Source organism: Momordica charantia, assembly GCF_013281855.1.
Source record: "Momordica charantia cultivar OHB3-1 chromosome 3 unlocalized genomic scaffold, Mcharantia_2.0 BLBB01000003.1, whole genome shotgun sequence".
Lineage (NCBI taxonomy): Eukaryota > Viridiplantae > Streptophyta > Magnoliopsida > Cucurbitales > Cucurbitaceae > Momordica > Momordica charantia.
Window position 1 is genome coordinate 6,159,629 of NW_028275161.1, and position 8,124 is coordinate 6,167,752.

Here is an 8,124-nt window from a genome sequence, read left to right on the forward strand (position 1 = left end):
CATCTGATATAATACTGATATATGTATGTGATATAGTTGCAATATGCATGTGATATACATTTGATATACTACTAATATGAGTGGCTGTGCAATGTATGTGATATACATCTAATATACATATTAATATGGGTGTCTGATATACTACTGATATGAGTATTTGATATATTATTGATATAAGTGAAAATTTTTGCTATATATGAAAATTTTAAAAACATGTGCATATTTTGAAATAAATAAAAGATTTTTGCTACCCACTACAATTTTCATTAAAATTACAATCATTTGTCATATAATCGAGATTTGGTATCTTTCTTAATTATGTAACCATACAAATATTATTTGTGTTAATTATTATGATTATTAAAAATAATCAATTAAGTGATTGCAAAATGAATGTTGCTAAATATTAGGTTAAATTATAAGTTTGATCAATGAATTTTAAAATATCCTATCTTTTAAAAACTTTTTAAGATGTGGCCACTAAATATAAATAAGAAACATACCATATACAAAATTAGAGTAGTTTCATGTCATATCTAAACAAATGAAATGAAATGAAAGAGAAAAGCAAAAAATGATGGTTCAGGAGGCCCCACCCCATTCGACCATATTGGATCTGAGAAGAAATGACCCGTTACCCTTCCACTGTAAGGAGAGGGAGGTTTTCGTTGCTATGTAAAGTCAAGCCTCACGTTTTGCCCTCCACTTTAGAAGCCCATGAAGACATGGGCCTCAGTCCAGACTCCATGGCTTTGCTCCCCACTTGGAACGGGCGGGCCAAACAAAGGCCCTTTAGGATCTAGATAAACGGGATCTGACCATGTTCTATCATTTTAATGCCCCACTCGGGATCTAGATAAACGGGATCTTACCATGTTCTATCATTTTAATGCCCCACTCGAGTCACAAGCTTACGCAACCAAGTCCGGCGATTCGTCCATGCGAAGAGTGCCTACATAAAAATGGAGATTAACACAATTTTCTTGGATGGGGGAGAAACACATGAAATTGCCATGGATTATTGCAATTTTCTCACCCTCGTTTTCATTTTTATTCTTTTGAAGAAAAGAAACTCATCTATTTTATGTTTCATTTGGATTCAAATTTCAAGTTTTTATGTGCCGGAGAGAGACAAATATTTTATGAACTTTAAAGCAATTTATTACCATTCTAATATGATGTTAAAAATTTTGAAAGACAAAACTATTTCCATATTTAATTAAATGAAAAAATAAATAATTTTATTACTGACTTGTATACATTGATGGTCTGCCCCTCCCTGCACAGAATCATCTTTAGCTTTTCACATTAATTTTAATATAAACACGCATCTACCTTATTATCCTCAACTCTCCTCCGTGTGAATTATACAATATATATCTATTGACTTATTTAGTTATTTAGTTAACAATTTGTTTTCACCCATATTGAAGCGTACTTCTGACGACAAGGATTAGGATATTGTTTCTTAGGAAGAGTATGATATTTTTTCCAATAAATATAGCTCTTTTTTTTTTTAAGGTTTTATTTGAACGAAGCTACAAGAAATCTTGAGTGGTGTGGGAAGTGTGTGTAAATAGGGGAGTCTATATCTCATGGGTTTAGTATATTGAGTGTTTTTATCGTGTAAATGTAGGCAACTATTGTTGGGATACTTAAAAACAAAGTAGTTATTGTAGGTGATATCTTGAAAGAGCTCTATAGAATAATTTGTGATAATTATATCATTAACATATGAGAGGACATGGTATTCCAAGCCATCTTTGTGTTGGAATAGTAGGGAAATATTAAGTTTTTAGAGCTCATAAAGCCAACAAAATATAGCAAAGGGGAACGTATTTCAAACCAGGTGCAAGGAACCTAGTTTAAAAGATTAATTTCTTTCACATTATCATTTTGCCCTATGTAGACCCATAAATTTGTTGGGTATTCTTGGTCAATCTTTTTTTCTTTTATTTGTAGTATTTTAATTCCTATAATTTTTGTATATTTTTTATGGCAAATGTTTTTTTTTTTTAACTTTTTTGTGTTTTCTAAAAATTAAAAAAATAGAAAGTGAATTTGGATTAAATATAAATTTCATTGTTTACTTAAATAGATTTTTTTAGTAGGAAAATAAAATAAAATGTTTTGTGTTTTATAAAATTCTCGATTATACGCTCCAAACATAACAAAAGTCCCTCAACCCTAACCTATGTTTGCCAGAAATAAGAGGAGAAGGAGAGATTTGGGGGATCTTTGAAGATTTGGTGGAAATTTTTTAAAATGAGTTGGGTTTTTGGGAGGAAGAAATCACAAAATGTGAGAAGATGTAGGGCTTTTTTTTTCATTTAAATTAAGCAACGGTTTAACAAAGTGGCATTTATACTTTTCGAATAGCCCAAGGCGCATTTAAAATTAACCCAAAATCAAGTCCAATAATTTTGTTAAAAATTTTCCAAAATTTTTTTCTTGCTTAAAATGGACATGGCACAATTTTGGAGGCATCAAAAGCTCGACTCTGCAAAATTCAAATCACAACACAAAATTTAGATTTCAAATCTACAAAAAAAAGCATAACTAATGGTATACAAATTTCACAAAAATAAAAAAATATATATCTTACACAAAAAACACCCTCAACACCAACAGATGGACTGTCTCCACTGTTTTCTCATAAGTTCTTGAGCAATACAGAGGTTTTTTCTCTGTCAAGACCAAAGTATTTCTTCACTATATGCCCATTCATTTTGAAAATATTGCCATTAGAATCTCTTAAATTCATGGCTCCATGTGGATAAACACGTTCAACTAGAAACGGGTCCGACCATCTAGACATAAACTTACCTGGGAATAACATCAATTAGGAATTGAATAACAATAATGAATCTCCAAGTTCTAAATTCTCATCCATAATTTTCTTATAATGCCATCTTTTAGTTTGATCTTTATGTATTTTAGCATTCTCATAAGAAAATTGTCTAAACTCGTCCAACTCATTTAATTGCAATAACCTTGCTTCACCTACAGCAAAAAAATCAAAGTTTAGTTTTCGAGTAGTCCAAAAAGTTCTATGTTCTCTAGTTCAAGTAGAAGATGACAAGCCTGACCAAAAACTATACGACATGGAGACATACCTAACGAAGTTTTCAATGCAGTCCTATATGCCTATAACACATCTTCAAGTCTAATGGCCCAATATTTCCTATTCAAATTAACAAATTTCTCTAAGATTGATTTTATTGCTCTATTAGCATATTTATGCTAAACCATTTGTCTAAGGATGATAGACAGTAACAATCTTATCATGGATATTATATTTTTTTTAACAAATTACTCCCTGCTCTATTAAGAAAATTAGTGCCCTCATCACTAATCAAGCATATTGGTCTTCCATATCTAGTAAAAATAAATTTCTACAAGAAGGGAGAAGCTACATTGGCATCATTTGTAGGGGTGAAAGGCTCAACCCATTTTGAAACATAGTCAACAGCCAAAATATTGTAATTCCCACCAAATGATGGTGGGAATAAACCCATGAAATTGATGCCTCAAACATCGAACAACTTAACTTCCAAGATTGAGATGAGGGACATCTCATGTTTTCGAGTCAAGTTACTTGATCTTTGGCATCGGTCATTGCTTTGAGCAAATACGTGTGCATCTTGAAATAAGGAATGCCAAAAGAAACCACTTTGGAGGATATTTGATGTAGTTTTACGTCCAGCGAAATACACCATAAGTTGATTTATGACACGCCTCCAAAATATCTTTCTATTCTTGCTCAACAATACACTTGGGAAGAATGTTGTCAGGTCTCAATTTAAACAAGAAAGACTCATCACATCTATAAAACCTAACATCATGATATAACTTCTTAATCTGGTGTTTGCTTAACCTTTTTAATGAGTTTGACCGATTAAACTTGTATCGTTGGAGCTCCTAATCTGCAGGTCCATCAAATCCCCTTGCTAGCTCACAACGGGTAAAACGAGGATCAGGTTTTTGGAAGAATTTGACATGTTTAAATTGCTCAAGGGATTATATGTATGTATATTGATACATTATAATGTATGGTTAATTCTAAATTGAAACAATATATTATGAGAGAAATTGTTTGAATGAGCTTCAAATAAAAATTAATATGAATGTACTATAAGTTAAATATAATGTGCTTAAGATGTACATTACAGCTATATGTTATATGAAAGAAATGATATAGAATATGATTATATTTTATAAATAAATAATTAAGTGTTAATTATTTATTTGAGTAATATATATATATATAATCAATTAATTAATTAATTGTTAATTAGATTAATAATTAATTAATTATATATATAAATTATTAATTAATTAATATTCATTTAATTAAAAGAAAAATAAAATAAAATAAAACTAATCAAGTTGCTCTCACAAGCAAGATCATCATTCCCCGAGAATAGTGGGAAGACCGGTGGTAGTATTCTTGAAGAAAAGTTCTTCAAAAGTAAGTTATTTTCTCCTATTTTTCATTTTCAATGGCGTGTTTTTTTTATTAGAAAATTCAAAAAACAAGATCTCTGTTGTCATTGCGGGATTAACGCCCTTTCACTACATGTATTCCGATGATGGCAGTTTTCTTTGAATTCAAGACAACCCCAAGGCTTGAAGAAAAATGTCTAAAATCATACACCAATTTTACAACCTTCATCGCCTTCAGATTCTTCGGAATCAAACAAATATAGGTCTCGTTAGTGCATCAATTAACAATGTTGCTTCCAAAAATAGCTTGGAACACCCCTAATTTCCTTGAAGGTTTTCCAAGACATTTTAAAGATTTCGTTTGTGAACCCATCTCGAGACTGCTTGCTGGATCTCTTCAATTTCAAAAGGTCTTTCGAGTCAAGCTGTCTACCTTGTTTTTTGAACACCTTATATCAGAAAGCAAGGTCTTGAAACATCTTCGTATAAGCGATCATAGAACCCGACAATCTCTTGCACAATCTCGCTCTCTAAGGTTAGCAGCTCCCTATTATACTTTTATATAGTAGAGAGATGATGGTTTTAGATTTTCTAGCCGAGGCCCATGTGTGGAAAAAGTTTGAGTTTTCATCCCTTCCTTTAGCCACTATAGTGCCCACTTCCGATGGTTAAATTAAAATAAGCATTTTTGTGTTCCTCTCTTTCTTCTCTCTCTGTTTTAGTGAGAACCCCTTCCTCTTCAAGCTTGTCAAGGGCTTTAATTCTTCGTTCACAACTCCTCGAAGCATTTCAACAACTCCAAAGGTCTCTTTATTCCAATTTTTCAACAAAAATTTGATTTCCTTTAGCTTATTCATGAAAGCATAACTCGGCCATCCAACCACAGGGAGAGATTTCCACCACGACTCTATGTTCTCATTGAAGGAGGATGGTCCATCCACAAGTTCTCGAAGCAGAAAGGGGAGGGACCCCAATTATTATTGCCTAACTGTAAATGACGAGGGAAATGGTCCGAGGTAGTGCGTTGGAGTCAAAGTAATTTAACTTCTTTAAACTCATCAACCCACTTCTTAGAGAGAAGGAATCTATCGATACGAGTGGCAACCGACCTATCTCTACCATCTTACCAAGTGAACAAGCCATTCCTTCGTGGGAACATCGACCAAATTCAGCTTATAAGGAATCGACCAAATTCAGCTTATCAATAAGTAAATTGAAATTCTTCATACTTCTTGTAATTATGCTCCCAGAAGACTTCTCCTCAATTCTTCTAACCACATTAAAATCTCTCCCACACACCAGCGATCCGCAAAAAGGCCAATCAAGTAAAAAGTTTCTTGCCAGATATCGTCTCTACCTCCATAAGTTGAGGGCTCATAAACACATGTAATGTAACCGTGAAAGCTGTCTTTAAAGTTCACAAGAATGGAAACAGAGAACATACCTATAATGGACTCCTCCACCTGAACCAAGTTTTAGTTCCACATGATGATGACACCTCCCGCATAGCCTTTTGCTTATAACTCAGACTAGGCAATATGTCTCCAGCTCCATATAGACTTAACTACGTTTCTAATCAACTGAAGTTCTGATTCTTGTAGTATCATAACATCTGGGTTAGCTCTTTAACTAAAAGGGACTTCACTAATTCTCTTTTGGAGGGAGTACCAGACCTCTCACATTCTATGAAATTATTTTCAGTTAGGAACCATAAGTCCCTCAACTTCTTCAGCCTCTTCTGCTTTAATTTCTTTCTTCATAACTCTCAGTAAGTCGTAATCTCTCTAGATTTCTTCTTTGCCAAAACACTACCTTTAGTAGAACTCGACCTAATACACATCTTGCATTTCCATAGGGAGCAAACTAGTTTTCTAGAAAAAGGAAAGCAATTAGACACTTCCTCTTCCTCATTAGTAACAGCCTCCTCAATGTCCTAAGTAGATTGACCCATCCCTTATTGCTCTATACTCGATCGTCCCTACTGATCTGAACTCAATATCGGATTAAAACGCTCACCTTCCTATTCAATTGACCCATCCATTTCTATTGGTAAGGCTCTGCCATTCTGCGTTTCCTCTTCCTTGAAACAAACAAAATAATCTTCAGGGATGTCCTCTTGAGCCTCTGTTAAAGGAGTAGCTTCCACTGCTTCATCCTGCTCGCTAATAATGATAATGGCAGACGAGTTTGACAAATCCTCTGTCCTACACACATTATGCTCCTTTTCACTCTCTATGTAAAATGTCCGTATACTGACATTCCTTTTTTTTTAAATAAACGGGTTTGATTTTTTTTTAGAAAATGACACTGTCTTATCATTTCCTTTTTGCCATGTTGCTTCACCTTAGGATGAGGGTAAAGTCAGTTTCGTGGTCAACTACCTTCTCTACCTTATTCTTTCCTTATTTTATCTTTGTATCATAGTATACATAGGGCTTATTTTATCTTTGTATCATAGTATACATAGGGCATCCTATTGAAGAGAAAATACAACTTCGAATTTACTATTACTAAATTACATGGTATTAGAGCAGGGAAACCATAGCTCCTTCTAAAACACTATTTTTTCAGAAACCCTAGCCGCCACCTGTCAGAAACCCTAGTCGTCGCTAATCTTATCTGATTTCGCCACTTCTTTAGACGCTATCCTAAACCCTAGCCGCTGCTACTCTTGCCGGATTTCGATCACGATTCATTTCGGCCGGTGACCTTTGATCAGTGCCCAAAAATCACGATTTTATATGCCTTTCGTGACATTCAATCGCGTGCACTGCCTTCGAATTTTTTTTAGCACCTTGGATCGCGTCAACCGTTCACTTGGTCGTGCCATTCGCCGTGTGTGTTCATTATTTTTTCTTGTGCTGTTCGTCGGGTTTTTGCTTCCGCAAGATTTTTTGCTTATGCCGTTCGTCAGGTTTTTGCTAGCACTAGATTTTATCCATTGTTATCGATCTTCAACTTCCTTTGTGAAGTGTTTCTGTAGACACCAACGGTGGCAATTTGGGTTATGTGAAGCTAGATAGTGATTCAGCAGTTTGCTGTGATTTTGTTGGTTTTTGAAGTTTATGTTTTTCAACTTATTCTAACCTTATTATTCTTTGAAGTTTTTTACCTTAATTTTCATTAAGGTAACATTGAGTCATCAAATACCAATGAAAATACTAGTTTTGAAAAGGTTGTTTCCAACAATCTTGGAGATTTACAAAATACTCAACCTAGTTGCCGTTTGGATGGAAAAAATTACTTGAAATGGTCTCAATTTGTCAGGACTTTTTTTAAAGAAAAAGGAAAATAAGCTATATTATGGGAACCAGACCAAAAGTGGGGGACCTAAATTTTGAGGCATGGGAGGAAGCTGATGGTATGGTAATGTCATGGTTATGGAGTTTGATGGTTCCTATTATTAGTGACACATATATGTTCCTAAATTCGACCAAGGAGATTTGGGACACGATTAAGCAAACCTACTCTAAGGCAGAAGATGCGGCCTGAATCTATGACATTAAGACTTCCTTTCATCTACTTGGCTAGGTAACCATTATGTTATAGAATATGCAACTTTATTGCGACATATTTGGTAGGAATTGGATTATTTTCAATGCATTACTATGACATATGGTGAAGATGCTACCACGTATAAAAGGTTCGTTGATAAAGATAGAATTTATACCTTTCTTG

The 8,124-nt window shown here is 34.0% G+C and overlaps 1 pseudogene; it reads right to left on the reverse strand.

Annotated features, from left to right (window-relative positions):
- Positions 1 to 570: 570 nt before the first annotated feature.
- Positions 571 to 930, reverse strand: LOC148212237 (signal recognition particle RNA; annotated as a pseudogene).
- Positions 931 to 8,124: the final 7,194 nt, after the last annotated feature.